The 22,790-nt window shown below is 46.2% G+C and overlaps 1 pseudogene; it reads left to right on the forward strand.

The window, feature by feature from the left end:
* LOC136122898 (cytochrome c-like) overlaps positions 1–22,167 on the forward strand; it is a 33,487-nt pseudogene extending 11,320 nt beyond the window's left edge.
* The last annotated feature ends 623 nt before the right edge of the window (positions 22,168–22,790 follow it).

The raw sequence follows: 22,790 nt of genomic DNA on the forward strand, positions 1-22,790 counted from the left end.
TAGCCTCAGAGTGGTGGAGGGACTTGCCCAAGCTCTCTCAGGTTGGGGAGGGGACAGAAGTGCGTTTGGAATAAACTCTGTCTGCCTGTAAAACCCTCATTCATTCCAGAGCAAACACTCCCACCCCTGACTCTGAACGCAATGGAAACAGGGCTGGACTTGTCTGGAGTGAGTGGGGAGGGTGGGTACAGCAAGGGTGCTGAGTCCCTTCCTGCCACCTGACTTTTGTGCAAACACAGCACATTGAATTGGTATGACTTGGAAGCCTGTTTCTGGGAGAAGCTGGCATCTTCTGGCTGACAGTGTCTCTAAGTGCCCTTGGGAAAAGTGATGTGGGAATATCCACTGGTCGATTAATCAAAGGAGATTGGCCTTTGGGTCATACTTGGCCCTTAGGCCAGGAGTCATAAACACTGACTCACCCACCAGACGTATCTGGGACATTGAGTACTTTCTCTCTCTTGGTATCATGTGATTCCTTGAATACATAAGAGCCGTTTGTTGATCACCTACTGAACTCATTCAGCAAATGTCTATTGAGTGCCTACTAGGTTCTGGGCACAGTGAACCCCACAGAGTGGGCGATGACAGAGATGGGCCAGCCGGAATCCCGCTGTGCGCACTGTGCTGGTGGCCTCTGTAGCCACGTGGGGGCTCCCCTTTCACACTCTGCCCCCTCCTGCTGCTCAATTTCAGATGCTATGTCCCCCTCCCCCCCCATCATTTGCTGGTCCTTGGTCTTAGAGCTGGGGCTGGGGATGGGAGGAGGGAAACAGCAGGCACATGGAAGACAAATCACAGAGCCAAAGTGGGGATCTTCCTCCTGTTTCTTACTTTAAGAAATGACAAGTTTACCGCAAATTAATTCAAGCTCAGTTCATACCTGAAGAAGAAAAGGGAGCTGGTTAGACTCAATTTCTTGGTCAGCTTTTCAAGCCTGGTATTAATCTATTCATCAGCTTCGTTCACCAGGAGAAATCACGCTTCTTCAGGAGTTTTCTAACTGAAAATAATGCCTCATTAAGTTAAACATATTAACCTGAGAACAGCACTGATGTCAGACAGACTAATGAATGTCATTATAGGGAATGCACAGTAGTCCTCGAGGGACCCAACCGGCCATTAGAAACCCTCTGCAAATGCACTCAGCTATTGTCCCAAGGATGTGGAATCTCGAGGGAGGGAGGGAGGGAGATGGGAAAGGAGCTGGTGTGGAGCTGTGGTCATCCTGGGGAGCGGTGCCCTGATGAATCCCTGCATCTTTGAAAGCTGTGAGGGGCGCATGGCCAAGGGAGGCACCAAGTGTAAAGTGACTCATTCTTGGGTCCAAAGGGAGGGACACTGGGTTTAGCTTCTAGAACAGGAGGGAAAGCAGAAGGCTCAGAGTTCAGACATCAGAACACTGGGTCCTGGTCCCAGGTCTCCTCATCACAGTGGACGAAATTTCATTCCAGCCCATCTTTTCGGAGCCGAGCGCTGTGCTGGGCATATTCACATGCATTGTATTCATGCAACCCTCACAGGATCCCAGGGAAACTGAGGCTCAGAGGAGTCAAGGGGCTTGCCCAAGGTCACCAGTGAGTGGGTGGGAGATCTGAGACCGAGACCCAGCCTGGCTGACCCTGGTGGAGGCTTCCTCTTCCAACCCACCCGGCCTCTCCCTCCTGATGGTCTGTCTTCAAAGCCGTCCAGACTCCTCCTCCAGGACCCTGTAATTCCTTCATTACAGCTGTGCGGGACTCCTCTGGTCTGGAGCTGGTGTACCCCCTCGCAGAGGGAGTCCCGCTGTTCACGGAGGGGCGTGAGTTCCGATCACTATGGGCACCTGCTCTCTCGCAAGGTCAGCTCTGACAGCTCTGGCTGAGTGTTGTGGCTGCAACGTAATTGCACATTGGGCTACTTTATATGCTGAATGGAACAAATTCTGCGTGAAATGCTATGTTTAACTCCACTGTAATTATTTCTGCAATTATTTATTTAATTTTCAGATCTCCTGTAAGTTCTTTGGTGGCAGGTTCTATCACTATCTTCGTCATTTTCTATTCTTTGGTGCCTGGCACATACAGTAGGCACATTTTAAGTATCTGCTGGGTGGTTGAATAAAGGATGCGCTGAAAGGGGGATGTGAGTTCTACCAGCTCAGTTTCTTTAGGCAGGGTGAAATACCTGTGGAATCTTAGGAACAAAGATAATGGTGAAGAGACGATTGAGAAGAACCAAGGCACTGGAAGAAACACTGCAAGGCTATTGAGTCCCGCAGCTCTGCAGTGAGAGAGATGTGGTGTATCAGTTAGCTAATACTGCATAACAAACTACCCGGCAACTTATTGGCTTAAGATATAAGCATTTATTTAGCTCAGGAGTGTGTACGTAAGCTGGGTGCTTCTGCTGATGGGGTGGGTCTTCTTGATCTCGGTTGGGTTCACTCATGCATCTGCAGTCAGCTGTGGACTGGCTCAGGGCGGGGGCAGTCCCTGGTTTAGCATGGCCTCAGCTGGGATGGCTCATTTCTCTTTCATGTGGCCTCCTCTGACAGTGGGCCTGTTCCTATCTTCATGGTGAAGATAAAGGTACAAAAGAGGGAGTGAAAGTGCACAAAGTAGTTTTGAGACATGGGTTGGCGGATTGACCACATATTCTTATTTTCCATATTCTTGATGCTCTGTGTTAGAGGCTGGTTCTCTCCAGGAAGGGCTAGTTAGTTCCTAGAGATAGCAAGTGACTCCCCTGTGAGAATGCCTTTGATGTACAAACCAACCAATCCAGAGCCTCCAGCCCTGATCACCCCTATCTAACTCTCACATACCAAGTCAATATTCTTGCTGCCCTAAATCACCCCAAGCTAGGTGCTGGCAACCAGGGACCACCCCTATAGCCCAGAGCTGCCAAAATTACTCAGATTATCTAATCCTAAACTTACTCAGCATTCCACAGCAAAGAGATGCCGTTATATATATATATATATATATATATATATATATATATATATATATATATATATATATTAGATTATTTTTCATTATAAGTTGTTATAATATATTGAATGTAGTTCCCTGTGCTATACAGTCGATCCTTGTTGCTTGTCTATTTTATGTATAGTAGTTTGTATCTGTTAATCCCACACCCCTAATTTATCCCCTCCCCCTCCCTTTCCCCTTTGATAACCATAAGTTTGTTTTCTATGCCTGTGAGTCTGTTTCTGTTTTGTATAGAGATTCTTTTGTACTATTTTACTAGCCAACAGGCACATGAAAAGATGCTCAACACTGGGTACATTTTAACACAACTGGTACAGCAAAGCGGGGTGGTTTGACACTAGGTGGAGATGCTATGTCTTCAGACTGCCCTCTGCTTACTAACCGGACCCCACAGACAGCGGCCACTGCCCTGAGAGGCACAGCCAGGTGTTGGGGCGCATGCTGCTTGATGGTGACGGCATTGTGCTGTTTCTGTCAGGTGGTGCCGTGATCTCCCAACCGCAAATTGTGGAGCTCGAAAAGCTGAGTCCTCCCGGAGCTGTTGGTGGTCTAGAGTTTCAGGTGTTCAGGACAGAGCATCCGGGGGTGTGGAGGTGATTAGGTACTTCAGTTTCCCCAAGAGACCCCTCTGCAGGGGACAAGGAATGACCACACTTCTGGTGCTGTGGGACAAGTCTGACCAGCTGACTGGGCAGGACCTACAAGCCTTGGGGCCATCTGGGTCATTTCGATGAACGTGCTTAGTACCTGGGACGTTATATACTCCTGGTGACGGTCACCACCTCCCCTTTCCACTTGGAGCTTTGCGGAGTCACATTTGCGCCTGTTCTGTAGAGTAGTCGGGAAGTGCGCCACCTGAACCTTTGCCATGTGTCGAGGGTCCCATTTGAGGGGTCAGTGCGAGTTTCTCCTCCTCCTCCGGGGAGCGCGATGCCCTGCAATCCTCGTGGTTCAGGCTGCAAGCTTCTCTGCTGTCATCTGCTTGCTGCTGTTGCGATTTGTTTCCCCACCCAGTGAGATATAGAAGGGCCCCCCCCCCCCCCCCCGGACACCAGAGGCTCAATGTTTAATAAAAAAGGGGAAAGGAGGGCTTCCCTGGTGGCGCAGTGGTTGAGAGTCCACCTGCCGCCGATGCAGGGGACATGGGTTTGTGCCCTGGTCCGGGAGGATCCCACATGCCGCGGAGCGGCTGGGCCCGTGAGCCATGGCCGCTGGGCCTGCACGTCCGGAGCCTGTGCTCCGCGAAGGGAGACGCCACAACAGTGAGAGGCCTGCGTACCGCAAAATAAACAAACAAATAAACAAAAAACAAAAAAAAAAGGGGGAAAGGAAAGGAACATCCCAGTCCTGGTTCCCTTCAGACCCCTCACTCCCCGAGGATATGGTTCAATTAATAAAAAAATGTAAAACATCTAATCAGTGTGCAAGGGCTCTCTGAAGTACTGCGTGTCAGTACCAGGGAATTCCACACTCAAAAGAAAAAAACTTGAAAAAGAAAGCTGATAGCACTGGTGCTGTCTCAGATGTAAACCCCAGCCCCTCTGAGCTTGAGTGGGATGCCCTAGAAAGGGAGGCCACCGCTCACAGCAGAGGCCACTGGGGACCACTCAGAGTCCAGCTAGTAAGCACCCTAAAGAAAAAGGAAAAAAAGAAAACTATGGTCAAAGACAGACATGAAAAAAAAAAAAGAAGGAAAAGAAGTTACTCACCTAGAGATACAAGCCAGAGCCCATACCACACTCTTCTTCTTTATCAAACTCTCACACACCATGCCAATATTTCCCCTGCCCTAAATGACCCCAGAGCCAGTTACCAGGCACCTCGGGGTGACTCCAATAGTCCATAGTCTGCAAAAATTATTCAGACTGTCCAATCCTAAGGTTTCTCAGCATACCTACCTTGCCCCACCCATTCTTTCTCACAAAAACCCTAATAAAGACTCTGGGCCATGCTCTCCCTTACTCTCCTTCTGCCTCCTAACCCACCCTAGTGCTTCCCCAGATGGCCCTGTGCAGTGTGCTCTGCCTCTTCTAGGGATCTGTGAGGATAAACTTCTTCCTTAATGACAATCATTTCTGTGTCTGCGTGTCTTACCATACCTGATTTTAAAAAAACAACAGCCCTTTACAATGTTGTGTTAGCTTCTGCTGTACAGTGAAGTGAATCAGCTATATGTATACATATATCCCCTCCCTCTTGGACCTCTCTCCTCCCACCCCCCATCCCACCCATCTGTGTCATCACAGAGCACTGAGTTGAGCTCCCTGTGCTATACAGCAGGTTCCCACTAGCTATCTATTTTACCCATGGTAGTGTATTTATGTCAAATCTAATCTCCTAATTCATCCCACCCTCCCCTTCCCCCTCTGTGTCCACACATCCATCCTCTAATTGTACTCCAAAAAAAAAAAAAAAAAAAACCAGGATAACCAACAAGGACCTACTGTGTAGCACAGGGAACCCTGCTCAATATTATGTAACAACCTAAAATGGGAAAAGGATTTGAAAAAGAATAGGTATGTGTATATGTATAACTGAATCACTTTGCTGTACACCTGAAACTAACACACATATAGTTAATCCACTATATTCCAGTATAAAATAAAAAGTTTAAAAAAACACAAAAAGACAACAACCCTGGGCATATTCTAGGACAGCTGGGAACTGGCACATCACTTCTACCACATTCTATGGGCCAAAGCAAGTCACAGGGCCATCCCAGATTCAAGAGCTGGGGAAAAAGACCTCATCTCTTGATGGGAAGAGAAGCAAAGTCATATTTCAAAGATCAGGAGACAGATGCAGACAGAGAAGAAGTATGGTGGCCACTTTCCAATCTGTTTTTACACGTTTTAACATTTCATTATTCGCCATTTATATTCCTTATGAAAATTCTCAGCAAACTAGGAGTAAAAAGGAACTTTTGCAAACTGATAAAGAGAACCTGTGAAAGCCAACAGCTAACATACTTAATGGTGAAAGAGTGAATATTCTACCGCTAAGATCGGGAACAAGAGAAGGATGTCCTTTTTCAAAATCTGCTCTGTTCAACACTGTACTTAAGGGTCTAGCCAGTACAATGAGGTGTGAAAAAGAAATGAAATGCATCCACACAGGAAGGGAATAAGTAAAACTTTAGTTGCAGACAACGTGATCAGCTACGTAGAAAACCCAAAGGAATCTAAGTTATTAGAACTAATAAATGAGCTTAGCAAGGTTTCAGGATGCAAGGTCAATATAGAAAAATCAACTGTATATTTACTAGTAACGAACAATTAGAGATTGAAATAAAAACTACCATTTACAACAGCATCAAAAATTTTTAAATGCTCAGGGATAACTCTGAAAAAAGATGCATGAGACCTATACACTCTGGACTAAAAAAAAGCATCGGTGTGAGAAATTAAACAGGATCCGAATATATGAAGAGACATATACCGTTCAAGGTCAGGGGACCTAATATTGATGCGTCAGTTCTCTTGGTCAACTCAATCCAATTGAAAGTCCAACAGGCATTTGTTTTTTTTGGAAATGTACAAGCTGTTTTTAAAATTCATAGGGAAATGCAAAAGACCTAGAATAGTCAAAACACTGTGAAAAAGGATATATTTGGAGGATTAATGCTACTTAACTTCAAGACTTATAAGGCTCAAGGAATCAAAACAGTGTCATATTGACATATTTGTCAGAAGATCAATAGAGCAAGATAGAGGGCCCAGAAAGAGATCCATAGATATATGCACAACTGAATTTTGCCAAAGGTGAAAAGGAAATTCAGTAGAGAAATTGTTTTTTCATCAAATGGTCCTGGCACTATTGGATGTCCCTATGCAAAAAAGTGAGCTTCAGTTCATACCTTACATCACACAAAAACTTAATTTAAAATTGATTACAGATCTAAATATACATCCTAAAATGGTATAACTTCTAGAAGAAAACAGAGGAAAAAATCTTTGTGACCTTGGGTTAGGCAAACTTTCTTAGATGACACCAAGAGCATGATCTGTAAAAGAAAACACTGATAAATTGAAGTTAATGAAAGTTAAAAAAAACATTTACTCTTTGAAAGATAGTCAGAGAATTAAAATACAAGCCATGGACTCAGAGAAAATATTTGCAAAGCATATATCTGATAAAAGATTTATATCCAGAGTATATAAAGAACCCTCAAAACAAACAACTAATAAACAGTAGACAAAGGAGTTGAGCACATAATCAAAGAAGATCTGTGAATGGCAAATAAATAACACATGAAAAGATGCCAAACATCACTAGTGATTAGGAAAGCACGAATTAGAACCACAGTGAAATGCCTCTATAGACCTGGGGTATCACAATGGCTAAAATTTAAAAGATGGACCATATCAAGTTTTGCCCAGGGTATGGAAGAACTGGAATGCTCATACATTGCTGGTGGGAATGTAAAATCATACAGCCAATTTGGAGAACAGTTCGATAGTTTCTTACAAAGTTAAACACCTACCATATGATCTAGCTCTTCCACTCCCAGTTATTCACCAAAGGGGAACGTGAAAGTCCATAGCAACTTTAAATGTAATAGCCTCAAACTAGAAACAACCCAAATGTCCATTGACAGGTCAATGGATGGACAAATTCAGCATATTTATATAATGTGATACTACTTAGCAATAAAATAACTATCGATACATGCAACATGAGTGGATCTCAAAATAATTACACTGTTGCCAGATATAAAGGATCACATTGCTGTATGATTCTATTTACATAAAATTCTAGAAAATGCCAATTCATTGATAGTGACAAAAAGCGGATCCATGGCTGTCCAGGGATGGGGGCGGGGGAGAGCAGAGACGGACAGGAGAGAGGGATTATAAAGGAGCACATGGAGATTTTTGGGGGTGATGGGTACTTTGATTATCTTGATTGCAGTGATGGTTTCAAGGATGTATATAAAAAAACTTACTGGGCTTCCCTGGTGGCGCAGTGGTTGAGAGTCCGCCTGCCGATGCAGGGGACACGGGTTCGTGCCCCGGTCCAGGAAGATCCCACATGCTGCGGAGTGGCTGGGCCCGTGAGCCATGGCCGCTGAGCCTGCGCGTCCGGAGCCTGTGCTCCGCAACGGGAGAGGCCACAACAGTGAGAGGCCCCCGTACCGAAAAAAAAAAAACAAAAAACCTTACCAAATTGTATGTTTTAAATACATGCAGTTTATGTCAATTATATTATACTTCACTAAAGTATTACGAGACTAAACTGAAGTAACACATGTAGAACACTAAAAGGGTCAGGCACAATTTCCCAGTGGCTGGAAGCTGATGTCATTAAATTTTTTTTTTGGTTTTATTTTTTTAAACATCTTTATTGTGTCATGGGCTTGGGGGAGGGGAGGATAAGGTGGATGTGGTGCAGACTTAGAAAGAGGGGTTTGGTCACCAGGACAGGAGATACCGCGAATGGAGGCTTTTCTGTGAGCCCACGACACCCCCGTCCCAGGGAGAAGGGGGCCTCAGTCTATGCTTTCCTCTGAGGATTGTTGTGGGGAGGGCGGGGGGGGGGGTAGGCAAGGTAGCCCTAGAGGAGGAGTTAGGTACATGGGGATCCCCCAACTCCCTGCTGTGTGACCTTGGGCAAGTTGCCTTCCCTCTCTGGGCCTCAGTTTCCTCATCTGTAGATGGGGGACAGTGATTTAAACAGCTCTTCCCTCACAGGGGGGTTGAGGACATGAGCCCTAAAAGCCATACAAATAGACACCCAGGAGTAGAGGGGCAGTGAGGGCAGTGGTCAGGGGCCAGGGGTGGAGTCGCCACAGGTCTGGGATTTAGATACAAGCTATGACCTTGGGAAGTTCCATTCCTTAACTTCTCAGTGTCAGTTTCCTCAGCTGTGAAACAGGTTAACACAGTCCCTTCCTTGGAGAGTGGTGGTGAGAATTAATGAGGTGGTACACACAGCCTGGTGCACAGTAAGCCCCCAACCGACCGTGGGCGGTATCACTCGTGTTCTAAAGGGACGTGAATCGGAGGCACATTCATGCTCCTGGTCTCCGTCGACCCTGACTCTGACTTCTTATGTCTACAGAGCCTGGTCTCACTCTGCTTTGCTCTCTCTGCTTAGGGTACCCATACAATTTTTTCCCCCATTTCTTGGGAATGGCCCAGGGAAGGGAGAATGTGTTGTTGGTGTCTGGCGTTTGCACTACATTTCCCCAAAGAAGCCTTGTTTTCATGGTTAGTAGTGGTAGAAGCCGTTAGGACTTTTGGTCCAACCCCAGTCTATAACAGAGTTTTAGGGAAAATTATATTTTGAACTTCAAAAAAACTTTAGAAACATAACATTCCTAAATTCTTGGAGAAGAATGAATATCTGTCTTGTACCCCTGCATGCCAGGCATGGTCTAACTTCTTTGCATATGCTAATTTACTTAATTTTCACAATGATGCAATGAGATTGGTGGTATTAGTCTTATTTATTTATTTATTTTTTCTGGCATATAATTTCTTTTCTTTTTTTTTTTTTTTAAACATCTTTATTGGGGTATAATTGCTTTACAATGGTGTGTTAGTTTCTGCTTTATAACAAAGTGAATCAGCTATACATATACATATGTTCCCATATGTCTTCCCTCTTGCGTCTCCCTCCCTCCCACTCTCCCCATCCCACCCCTCCAGGCTGTCACAAAGCCCCGAGCTAATATCCCTGTGCCTTGCGGCTGCTTCCCCCTAGCTATCTACCTTACTACGTTTGTTAGTGTGTATATGTCCATGACTCTCTCGCCCTGTCAAAACTCACCCTTCCCCCTCCCCATATCCTCAAGTCCGTTCTCCAGTAGGTCTGCATCTTTATTCCTGTCTTACCCCTAGGTTCTTCATGACATTTTTTTCCCTTAAATTCCATATATATGTGTTAGCATACGGTATTTGTCTTTTTCTTTCTGACTTACTTCACTCTGTATGACAGACTCTAGGTCTATCCATCTCATTACAAATAGCTCAATTTCATTTCTTTTTAAGGCTGAGTAATATTCCATTGTGTATATGTGCCACATCTTCTTTATCCATTCATCCGATGATGGGCGCTTAGGTTGTTTCCAAAGTTAACCTTTTTGTGGGGGGAGGTAATTGAAGAGCCCTGTGAAGTTATAAGAAATAATACAGAGGTCTTTCCCTGTTCTTCCCCACTAAGCATAACTATCGTTGCTGGAAATGACAAGAGGACCAAAGGAGCACTCTGTAAAGTGGACAGAGGAAGGCAGACGGGTTAAGGGCCCCAGGACTGGAGGAATAACACGGCGGCAGGATGTCTCAGATCCCACCTACCCACAGAAGAAGGAGACCCAGGCCCAGTTTCTCTATTAGCCCCAACCTGGCCACAGAAGGCAACCCAGGTAAGCTCCTTCCTCACTGGATCTAACGGGAGCCCTGCCCACACTATCAGGTGATACTGGCCAGATGGATCCTACCACAGCCCCCAGCTGGGCAAGCATTCATCATCCTGTAGGGGAATTGATATTTAGCTGAATTTTAAAAAAAGAAAGGAATGAGAGAGATCTTGTGTACCCTTTGTCCAGTTCCCCCCAATGGTAACATCCTCTAAAACTGCAGGACTATATCACAATCAGGAGACTGACATTGATACAACCCACCCACCTTACTCAGATTTCCCCACTTTTCACTTGTACTCATTCATGAGTATGTGTGTTTATGTGGTACGGCCGGGGGTGGGGCCTCCTCTGCCCACTCTGACCCACTGTGGCCACACCAAAATGGTAGCCCCTACCTGCCCTGAGCTACCCCTCTTCCAGCCGGCTGCCACAGTTTAATGACTCCGTCTCCATGTTCCAAATTGAGATTCCCAAGAGGGGAGATCTGCTGACTTGGCCAGTGTGGACCAGGTGTCCATCTCAATACGTTAGTCAGCTGAGGGTTGCTGGTGTGGGAGCAGGAGAAGGGCTTCGGGGCTGTGGGCTGAGCAGGGAGGAGTGGGTCAGGAGAAAAGAATCAGTATTTCTAAAATGATCGGAGTTACGGTCCTTATTTTTCAGATAAGGAAATTGAAGCTCAGAGAGGTACAGTGAGTTGCTAAAGATAGCACAGCTAGCAAGCTGGGTAATCGCGATTTATACCTGAGGTTCAGCTGCAATCCAGACCGCAACCCTCAACACCTCTGGCTTTTCCGTCTCTTCCTCCCATCTGCTCCTCTCACCTGCCGCTTCCTGCTGGGCCAAGCAGAGCAGGAAACAGGGAAAAATGACTCCCCTGAGGTGAGAGATAATGGGGGCAGCTCCTGGGGCCGGTGAGGGTGAAAGTCCTGTCGCTCGCTGCCCCCTCAGCACCTGGGGCATCTGCAGATTCCCCCAGAGCCCTGCACCTGACACCGAGGTTGCCCCTGCTCTCCTTCCAGAGCGGGCCTGAGGAAGTCAGTGCACCTGACCGTCATGCTCAATTATTCATGCCAGTAAGAGTTTAATTAAAATTTCACGACAGTCATCATGTTTCACCCAAACAGCTGATGATAGCCTTGGATTTTTGACCTGAGTCCAGCGGGCCCACAGCAGAGATCTTCATCCGAAGCCTTCCAACCCTCACAAATCAATTCTGACAACAAGCCCTCCTGTGACTGTCGGCAGATGCAGCACCCTGGTGACTGTGGTTGAAGAAGGCCCTCGCCAGAGCAGGGCTGTGGGGTCTGCTGGTCACTTGGTCCTGGCCTCTGGTTCCAGGAGACAGTCTCTGACATTTACCCAGCGAGATCCATGGGATGAGTCCAGGTAAACAATGGCCAAGGATGTAAGAAGGGAGACTGCAGAGTGGGTTGTACCTGGAGGTTACAGAAAACCACATCCCTGCAGGGGCAGTGGGAGGGAGGGAATGTGTGTGCATCCCCTTCAGGGTGTCTTAGGGTTAGGCAGGTGACCTTGGGGCAGGTCCTCAGTTTCCCCACTTGGCAGGTGGAGCTGATGAACCCTCCTCCACAGGGCACTTGCGGGGGTCACAGGAGGGGCTGTGGGAAGCTCTGAGCACGCTCTCTGCACACAGTAGCTGCTCAGATAAGTGGCTGTTGACTTGAATTGGGTGCCAGATGACTTGCTGAGCTGGGTGAGTGGTGATGGGGAGCCCTGGCCTCCAGCCCTCCCCGTCCCGCCACTGATGGTCTGCGGAGGCTCTGGGCACCACTGGGCAGTGGGAGAGTGGGTCTACATGGAGGCCGACCAGACATGGAGACTCAGGGATGTGGGCAATAGACTTTCCTGCTCAAAGAGACAGCAGCATTTTGGAGGCAGCCCCAGCCATGGCTGATAGGAGGCCAGACAGCATTTAGAGAAACTGGGGCAGGTTAGAGATGGCCAGCAAGGTCAGCCCAGGCCTTCCAGCAACAAAACAGAGCAAGTGTGTGTCCTGCAGGCAGGTGGAGCTCCACCCGCTGTGGGGCCCAGGAGCCGGTGGTGAGGGGAGATCCTGACTCGGGGTGAAGAAGGGCATGCATAAGATCTGAGAAGAGGGGCAGTGCCTGAGCCCAGAGCTCAGCTCAGGCCCTGGGACTGAGTACAGCAGACCCTGCGGTACCCATCCATATCCCCTCTGTACCCACCGACGCAGGCACCGCTTATGGAATAACTGGGGGTGTTCAGTGTAGTGTAGGCTCTGGGAGATAGCAAGGATTCTACGAGAGGGGCTGCTTAGGACCCGGGGAGGAAACAGATCTCATCCTGGGAAGAAGCCATGGCAGAGTGAAAGGAGCAACTGGACTCAGAACAGCGAGATCTGGGTTCTGGGCCCAACTCAGTCTCCAGATCACTGTGTGACCTGAGGCAAGTCACATGACCTCTCTGCACATCTGCAGAACAAGGCGCTTCTAAGAGCCCTCCCAGAGCCTTGACTCTAAAGAGTTCTATGTGAAGGCTCCCGTCCAACCCCCACCTTAAATATGACCCGTGGCTTCCCAGCTCAAACCCGCCTCCTGCCAGAAGGCCAGTCAGCACCAGGAACCCACAGGGTGAGTCAGCAGCCCTCACGGTCGCTGCGTGACGCAGGTCTGGCAGTGACAAGGCTGCTCGGTTCATTAAAATCTGGGGATAATGTGCCCTCGCCCTTGGAGATGCCATTACGGGGTGGTTTCTGCAGCTTCCTCCTTGGGAGGGAAGAGAACGGGGAGAAGGGGCAGCGGGAGATGAACCTGACTCACACCCCTGGGGGAGAGGCTGACAAGGCAAAGTTTTATGCTGGTCTCAGCTTGGAGACTTAGATGCTGGAGGGGAGGCAGCCATTAGGCTCTTTCATCTCCTGTGACAGGAACCTCAGTGCGTAAACCTGGCTTGAGCTCAGAAGGGATTTATTGGTTTTATGCCACTGACAAGCTCAGGGATGAACCTTTAGTTCCACTTTGTTGCAGGGGCTCAAATGATGCCACCAGGATGTTCTCCATCTTTTAGCGTCTCTCCCCCATGCAAGGCCATGCTCAGATCTCACTTCTTGGAGGCCAGATGGTTTTCCATCCAGACTGGAGTCCAGCAGAGAAGAGAGAGCTTCCTCAACAACTAATCAAAAGTCCTGGGCCGATTCCCATTGGCTCCAAGGGTCACACACCTATCCCTGAACTGATCTGGGTCAGTGGGAAGGAATGTGGTGATTGGCTTAATCCAATCAAGAAAGATCCTGCAATCTGGAGGTGGGGTTGATCCAGCCTAAGCCTGGGATGGGCTGAGAGTAGGGGAGGGGGAAATTCTGGGGGAAATTACAGCTTTACTAGTAAAAGGGTGACAGGATACTGGATGGCAACAGCCTACAGATATCCTCTACTGGGTTAGGGTAGAGAGCAAGAATAGCTAATGCATAAAATCAAGAGGAATAGTGGGAGAAAAGCCTAATATCCTTGAAGCATGGCTGCTCTTAATTCATCTTCCCAATAGTCTAATTAGAGTGTGAGTACTATTATCCTAAATCCAGAATCCTATATTTTAGTGTTGGAAGGATCTTCAAAAGCACCTGGTCTGACATCCTTGTGTTTAGAGATGAGGCAACAGACCCAGAAACGTTAAGTGACTCCCTCAGGGTCACATGGTTCATTAGTAGAAGACTCAGGTCTTCCCAGACAGGTCGGTCCAGCCGGTGCCCATCTCCTCAGAGGTGCTGCTGAATTACAGTGAACGCGGTGCAAGGGGTGCAAGGCCACGCGGTGCAAGGCAAGCCTGGCTCTCACGCAAACCAGGCAGGTCAGCCTACATGGGCTAGAGTACATCCTGCCTTGGGTGAGTGGAAAAACGGGTCCCTCACCACCTCCCTGCCCCCAACCCCCCAGCATGGGCCGGTGTCTCAGTAGATACACCCAGCTGCGCCCTGCTGGAGACTCTCTCAGAGGATCCTGGGGCTCTTCACGTTTCACACTCCTGATCGGTAGCTGACCCCAACCTCTGCCACCTCACCTTGCCTCCCTGCAGGTCTGTGAAAGCAGAAAAATTAACTCCAAGAGTATGAAAAATGGTGAGACTCTTCATGGTCATCTAGCCAAAACCCTGCATTTTATAGGAGGCAAACTTAGGCCCCGAAGAGGAGGGGCATTCCAAGGCAGGCAGAGCGATCCGGGTAGAAGGGCTCCTGGCTCCCAGTCCGATGCTTTCCCACCACCCGCTGGCCTTGCTGGTTGCATGAGCCCTGAGCTGCCCTTCTTGTGGCCTCTGATGGGGACTATCAACCAGCCACATATTTACGGACAACCTCTCTCCCTTAAACAGTATCACACTTTGCAAGGTGTGTTAAACATGAAACAAATGAGGGCCAGAAAGCAGTTGGGGGTTGTCCAAGGTCAGCTACCAGCAGTCAGAGGTCAGGGCCAACCCCCTGTGTCTCAGGACAGAAGCCTTTAAAGAGTTTGTGTCACTTACCCTCCTTGATCCCTGCAAGGCTGGAGTCCCTGTAACTGTTGCCCTGGTTATAGATGAAATAATGGGGCTCAGAGGGGCCCAGCCCTCCAGGCTCCCTCACACAGCTGGTCAGTGGTAATGGGGGTTGGGCCAGTGTGCCTGGAGTCCAGTCTGGTACCCTGTCACCCTACACACTGCCACTTGTACAGCTGGGACTGGCCTTCCTGAGAGTAACTGGAACCTGATCAGTGGAGCTCTAGACAAGTCAGGGGTTATTTTTCTCACTCAGTGAGGCGGGATTCACTCAGTGAATCACTGGGCTGGGAGGTGGTGAAAGCCCAGCAGCTCCAAGATACCATCTGGCCAGCTTCCTCCTGTATCTCCCCTCAGTGTCCTCAGGGTGTGCGGACGCCCTTGGGGTCACAGCGTGGCTGCTCCACCTGGGCCCCCTTTCAGGCTGGGCAGCTGGCGGTCCTCTGGGAGAAGCCAGAGGCCCCTGCCCTTCCAGGGAATTTCCCAGAATGCCCCACAGCCACCTCTGCCCCATCTCATTGGCGGGAGCTGTGTCACGTGACAGCCTGCAGAAGGATGGGAAATGTAATGTTTTTAAGTAGGGGAAATTGTTGTCCTGGACAAAATAGGGATCGTGTCAGGAGGAAAGAAGAGGAGGGTGACTATTGGTGGGCAGCCTGCCGTCTCTGCCCCAACATTTACAATCTCATTTTCATGTTTGCTACCTCCCTGGATCCACACAAGCATGTTTGTTGTGGTCAGGCAGTGAGAGGCTGAGCCACTTGCCTGGGACCCCACAGGAGTGGCCTGAGGAAACAGGCTAGAGCGCGGCTCCCTGCAGCTCCCCAGATCTGCCCTCCGGCCCCGCGTTGTCTGCTCTCTCCTCTCTCGCCATCCCAATTCTCCGCTTCTCCAGCTCCCCAGACCAGCTGGGGTCAGCACATTCCTGCAGGCTGAAGATGAGAGGCCAATTGTTTATCGCTTCTGGTTCTGACACAGACATACTTTCAGCCTGAACTACCTTGAGCAGGTCTGCTGTGGAAAGTCCAAACTCAGACCAACCCCCTGGCGTTACACTCCCTCTCTTACACCCTGCTGGTGGGATATTCACTGGGGTAACCTTAGCGGAAGACAGTTGGGTAGTGTCCATCAAAATTCAAAATGCAGGGCTTCCCTGGTGGCGCAGTGATTGAGAGTCCGCCTGCCACTGCAGGGAACATGGGTTCGTGCCCCGGTCTGGGAGGATCCCACATGCCGCGGAGCGGCTGGGCCCGTGAGTCATGGCCGCTGAGCCTGCACGTCCGGAGCCTGTGCTCCGCAACGGGAGAGGCCACAAGAGTGAGAGGCCCGCGTACCGCAAAAAAAAAAAAGAAAATAAATAAATAAATAAAAAATAAAATAAAATTCAAAATGCACATGTCCTTTGTCTCAGCAGTTTAACTCCTAGGAGTTGATCATTCTGAAATACGCTAGAGTACAAAGCTATGTAAGGACCTTCACTACAATGTTATTTGTAATAGCAAAATTGGAGAAATCTAAATGTCTATCAGTAGGAGACTGGTTACTTAAATTATGGCACATCCATACCACTGAGTACGGAGCAGCCATTAAAATGATTGAATTTGGCCTCTATGATCTGACTTGGGAGAATGTCCATGATGTGTTTTTGTTTTGTTTTGGTTTGGTTTTTTGCTGTACGCGGGCCTCTCACTGTTGCGGCCTTTCCCGCTGCAGAGCACAGGCTCCGGACTCGCAGGCTCAGCGGCCATGGCTCACAGGCCTAGCCGCTCCACGGCACGCGGGATCTTCCCAGACCGGGACAAGAACCCGTGTCCCCTGCATCGGCAGGCGGACTCTCAACCGCTGCGCCACCAGGGAAGCCCCATGATGTGTTTTTGAATAAAGAAAGTAGACTGATGAAAAATACAAATAGCATTATAAAGATTCTAATCATCTTGGTTTGTATACAGATAAGTGAGTATCTGGAAGGATATGTGCCTGTGTGGGAGACTCTCAGGAAAATTCCTCATGCATTGAGGCCCTCTCATTACATGAACTCTATGTCCCTTATCCAAGCCATTTGTGCCTGAGATCCCTTCCCTTTTTGCCTACATCAGTAATGTCCCCATCTCTTCTGGATCATTCCAATTAGTGTACAAACACACCATTAATTCTCTAATCCTCCCCAAATAAAAACAAGTCAATATTCAACCTCTTCTGCTACTTTTGTTTCCCTTTACAATAAAACAAAAGTCACGATTATTACTATCTTTAATTCCCCTCCTCCTAGTTTCTTTTCACTGCACTCGAATTGGATTTCATCCCTTCATACTCCACCATAACTGCCCTTGTCAAGGTCATCAATTACCTATGCACCGATAAATCCAATGGTCAACTTTCAATGACATTTGACCTATCAGTATTTGGAATAGTTGCTCATGGCTCTCAAACCTTCCCTCCTCTCCGCTCTGGGATCCCACCCTCTCTTGGTTTTCCCTGCTTCCCTGGTTACTCCTCCTCCATCTCCTTTGCTCGTTCTTTCTTGGCTTCTCAACCTGTAACCCTTGAGTTATTCTAGAGTTCTGCCGTTGGTTCTCTTCTCCTTATCCTCCCTCACCCCCTTGGGGACTTCACCAGACTTGTGGCCTTTACATGCCATTCATATGCTGATGGCTCCCAAATGTACATCTCAACCTGGACCTCTCCCTGAACTCTAAGCTTATACATCCAGGTGTCTATTCATTCCTTCCTCCCTACCTTCCTGGCCTCCAGCCTCCCTTCTTCCCTTTCTTTCTTCCTACCTACCTCCTTCTTCTCCCTCTCTTTCTTTCTACCAAAAATCATATATTATCTCTATAATTTGTGCACGCAAGCTCATGCGTGTGTGTGAAACACCCTTACAAGCAAGAACTATTTCTAATAGAAAGCAATTCCACGCTTTACGAAAAAGATTTCCAGAGCCTTCCTTGAAATGCTACACTCTCCAGAGAGCTACAGAAAATGATTTTGATTTATAAACCCGTTTCTTTTATGCTCCAATGCAACCCTTAAAAACCTTCTCAATTTCTGTTTCAAGTTCTGTCCAATTCAACCAGTATTTTCCCATGTTCTTGCTAAGAGCTGGGTGCTGTGCTTGGCACTGTGGGGGGACAGAGATGAATAAGATCCATGTTCCAAGGGAAACTGACACTGTCAACTCTCTTACAGAGAAGGCTTTTAAGAAGAACTTACCTGGGCAGCTGATGCCACAGGAAATGTAACAAAACAATGAATAAATGCCCCTGGTTTCTGACAAAAATTCTTTCCTTGATTGGACACTAGCCTGGTTCCTCTGAACCCTCCTTTTGACTAAGCCTAACCTTAGCTCTAAAGAATTGAACAAAACACTAACAGTTTCTAACAGCTCAAGGCCACATCCCTAGGATGTCCTTAGCCCCTCTTAAAGAGCCTGCCTGACGAAGCTCAAGGATGCCCAAAGAAGTTTTGTTTCTTCCAGCCAACACCTGAAGATATGGCTGCTGTCTCCCAACCTTCATGGGAGGGCAGGAGCCTAACTCAGTGAGTGCCACTTAGCAAACCCAGATGGGTTTTACGTGGACCAATCTTCCTTCCCACTCTTTGTAATTTTTCACTTTCCTGACTCTGCTCGAGACCCTGCCATTGCCTCTCTTCCTCATCATTCTCCCTTTAAAACACTCAATCACCTCTGCACAGATTGGGGTAGAGCTCAGCTCTTGCCCTTAGTGTCAGTAGTTATTGAATAAATTCTGTTTTCACTGCTGTAACTAATGTCTGGCTGTGTTTATCTTCAACATCTCTTAGGCTGGTGGGGCAGCCAGAAGGGGCATAACTATACACAGAAGGGTAGCTGAGGGATGGCAGGGGGAACAGCTGCCAAAGTCACCTAGATTTTCTCCTATGTTTTCTTCTAGAAATTTTATAGTTTGCATTTTACATTTAGGTCTATGATCAATTTTGTGTTAATTTTTGTGAAAGATGTTAAGGTCTGTGCCTGGGTTCATTTGTTTTTGCAAATAGTTATACAATTATTCCAGCACCATTTGTTGCAAACACTATTATTTTTCCATTGACTTGCCACGCCCTTTTGTAAAAAACCAGTTGACTATTTTTATGTGGGTCTATTTTGGGGCTCTCTATTCTGTTCCACTGATCTAAGTGTCTAACTTTCATTGTCTTGAAAACTGTAGCTTTATAGTTAATCTTGAAATTGGATAATGTGAGTCTTCCAACTCTGTTCTTTTTCAGTATTATGTTTCCACATAAATCAGCTTGTTGATATCTACAAAATAACTTACTGGGATTTTGACTGGTATTGCATTGAGTCTATATGTCAAGTTGAAAAGAATTGATGTCTTAACAATATTGAACCTCAGTTCATGAATATGGACTGTCTCTTCTACTTAGACCTGCAAAAATTTCTTTTATCTCTGTTTTTTAGTATATAGATCCTGAACATATTTTGTTATATATATACCTAAGTTCTTTGGTTTTTTGGTGCTATTGTAAGTGATATTTAAAAAATTCAAATTCCATTTGTTCATTGCTGGTATGTAGAAAAGCAACAGACTTTTGTATATTAACCTTGTATCCTGTGGCCTTGCTATACTTATTTTAGGTTTTTTTTTTTGCAGAATTTTGGTGATTTTCTGTAAAAAACCATGCCAACTATGAATGAAGACAGTGATATATACGCTTTTAATTTTTTTTCATGTCTCATTGCACTAGTTAGGATTTCCAGTATGATGTTGAATAGGAGTGATAAGAAAGAAGATATCCTTACTTTATTCTTGATCCTAATCTCACCATTAAGTATTGATATGATGTTGGCTGTAGGTTTTTTGTAGATGTTCTTTATTTGAATGATGATGAATAGGTATTAGATGTTGTTAAATGCTTTTACTGCATCAATTGATATGATTTTTCTTCTTTAGCCTTTTGCTATGGTGGATTACACTGACTGATTTTCAAATGTTGAACTATCCTTGCATTTTCAAATGTTAACAGTTCTTGACAATACAGAGTCTTCTAGCCCATAAACCTGGAATAAAATCCACTTGTTTGACATATTCATCCTTGTTATACGTTGTCAGATTTGATTCGCTAATACTTTCTTGATAATTTTTGTGTCTGTTCATAAGAGATATTCATCTGTACTTTTCTTTTGTTATAATGTCTTTTTTTAAGGTATTGGGATACTATTGACTTCATAGGATGAATTAAGATGTGTTCCCTCAGTTTCTATTTTTTGGAAAAGTTTGTAGAGAATTGGCAATATTTCTTCTTTAAATGTTTGGTAGAATTCACCAGCAAAACCATCTGTTGTTTGCTTTTTTGGAAGACTTTAAAAGAATTATTGATTTGATTTCTTTAATGGCTGAAGGGTTATGCAGGTTATCTATTTGCCTTTCTGTGAGCGTTGGTAGTTTGTGTCTTTCAAGGAGCTGGTCCATTTCAGCTAAGTTATCAAATTTGTGTGCATAAAGTTGTTCCCTTATTATTCCCTTAGTATCTTTTTGATGTCCATGGGATCAGTACTGATGACCATTTTTTCATTTCTGATATTGGTAATTTGTACATTCTCTCCTGTTTTCTTGTTCAGCCTGGCTAGAGAAGAGAAAAAAGCTCCTTAAATGATGAAACCATAAACTTCAAGGTCAGGTTTTACTAGTTTTTTGTAGATTTTTTTGCTCTCTGGCATATGGAATGTTTCAGGAACATAATAATTGCATAATGTATTGAGTTGTCATATCTCAAAATGACAGAAGTTTTGAATACTACAACCCCCTGATCTTAAGAAGTTTGGAATTTTAACCTTCAGCAAGTCATTAACAATTAACTGAGCATCTACTATGTGGCAGGCACTGTTCTGGGCCCTGGGATACAATGGTGAGCAAATTAGACATGTTTCCTATCTTCATGGTGACTGGTCTAACATGAGTCATGATATCACAAATAAATAAAAAGTTGCTACTGGGATAAATTATATAGGGAGAAAGGGTCTATGATACCAATTCATAGAGGAATTTGACCAAGCTCAGGAAATCAAGGAAGGCTTCCGCAAGGAAGAGACAATGGAGCTGAGGTCTCAAGATTGAGTAGAAGGTACCTAGGCAGAAAGTGAAATGTGTTTCTGGTAGGGGTGATAGCACATGGAGGGGCCCTGAGGTGAGAAGGACTACATTAATATTAAGTCTTGAAAGAAGGCCAGTGTATTTGGGGAGGACATAAGGCATGGAAGAGTGTTGGGAACTGATGCTGGAGAGGACAAGGCCTGGCCAGGATGGAGTTGGGCCTTTATTCTAAGAGTTGTGGGAGTTGTTCCTGCTAAGACTGGTCCAAAACACTAAGACCACTCTCCAGCTCCCTCTTCTTTTCTCAGAAGGAAATGGGAGCTGGCAGAGAACTGTGTTCATCACCTATTGTCTTCCTCATTTAGCCAGCTCTGTGGGGCATTCTCATGTAGTTGTTTCTTTTAAATAGTTTTATTGACATATAAGTTATAATAAAATTCACCCATTTTAAGAATATGATTCAGTGATTTTTAGTAAACTTCAAGAGTTGCGGAGAAAGTGGACATCCAACTTGTATTGGAACTTTCGTATCACATATGACAAAGGAACAATTTCAAAGTGGGTGATGTGGAGAGGGGCAAGACGATTTTTCAGCAGTGTGTCCAGTGCCCTACCGTGGAAAAGGGAGGCAAGCACAAGACTGGACCAAACCTCCATGCTCTATTTGGGCGAAAAACAGTTCAGGACCCTGGATTCTCTTACACAGATGTCATCAAGAACAAAGGCATGGGGCTTCCCTGGTGGCGCAGTGGTTGAGAGTCCGCCTGCCGATGCAGGGGACACGGGTTCGTGCCCCGGTCCGGGAAGATCCCACATGCCGCAGAGTGGCTGGGCCCGTGAGCCGTGGCCGCTGAGCCTGCGCGTCCGGAGCCTGTGCTCCGCAACGGGAGAGGCCACAGCAGTGAGAGGCCCGCATACCAAAAAAAAAAGAGAAATCTGTTGAGGTTCTGATTTAAACGTTGCTAAAGTAAGCAGAATCGTGTGTGTCTCCTGCCATTCCTGTGAAAATTGTAATTCAGAGTAAACAAACAGCTGAACAGAGGTTTCTTCCTTGTAGAAGAGTTACAGCCAACAAATAAAGAAGAAATTATCAAAAAAAATAAAATAAAAGAACAAAGGCATCACTGGGGACTATTTGGAGAATCCTAAGTAGTACATCCCTGGAACAAAAGTAATCTTCACTGGCATTAAGAAGGCAGAAAGCGTACACTTAGTAACTTCTCTCAGAAAAGCTACTAATGAGTAATAGATGGCTACTGCCCTATTTATTACGGCACAGAAATGTCTATGGCCTTTTTATGCATACCGTATCTAAACTGATCTCATATACCAGAATTCAGATGATGAATGGCTGCTAGAATATTTCTGTTGGACAGTCCTGATTTAAATAGGATTGGCTTGTGGCTAAATGATGATCAGCTTTTCGAATTTTGATAGTAATTCTGGTTCAGCAAGGGCTGTCACTGTTTTCCCCTTCTAAAGATATGATTGCTTGCAGTTAATCCCCACTTTCCCCTCCCCTCCAAACACACATAATGTCCCAGGCATTCGAGGTCTGATTTCTGTCTCTGTAAGTTTGCCTTTTGTGGACTCTTCATATAAAGGGAGTCTTACTGTATGTAGTCTTTTGCATCTGGCTTCTTTGCATAATATATTCGAGGTCATTCATGTGTAATATGTGTCAGTAGCTCTTCCTTTTTATTGCTGAGTGGTATCCACTGGATGGATACGCACATTTATGTATCCACTCAAATTTGATGGACGTTTGGGCTGTTCTGCATTTTGGTTGTCATGAATAATGCTGCTGTGAACGTCTGCATCTGAATCTTTTTGTGAACATAGGTTTTTTATTTCTTTTAGGGAGATTCT

This window comes from Phocoena phocoena, chromosome 1, assembly GCF_963924675.1.
Source record: "Phocoena phocoena chromosome 1, mPhoPho1.1, whole genome shotgun sequence".
NCBI lineage: Eukaryota > Metazoa > Chordata > Mammalia > Artiodactyla > Phocoenidae > Phocoena > Phocoena phocoena.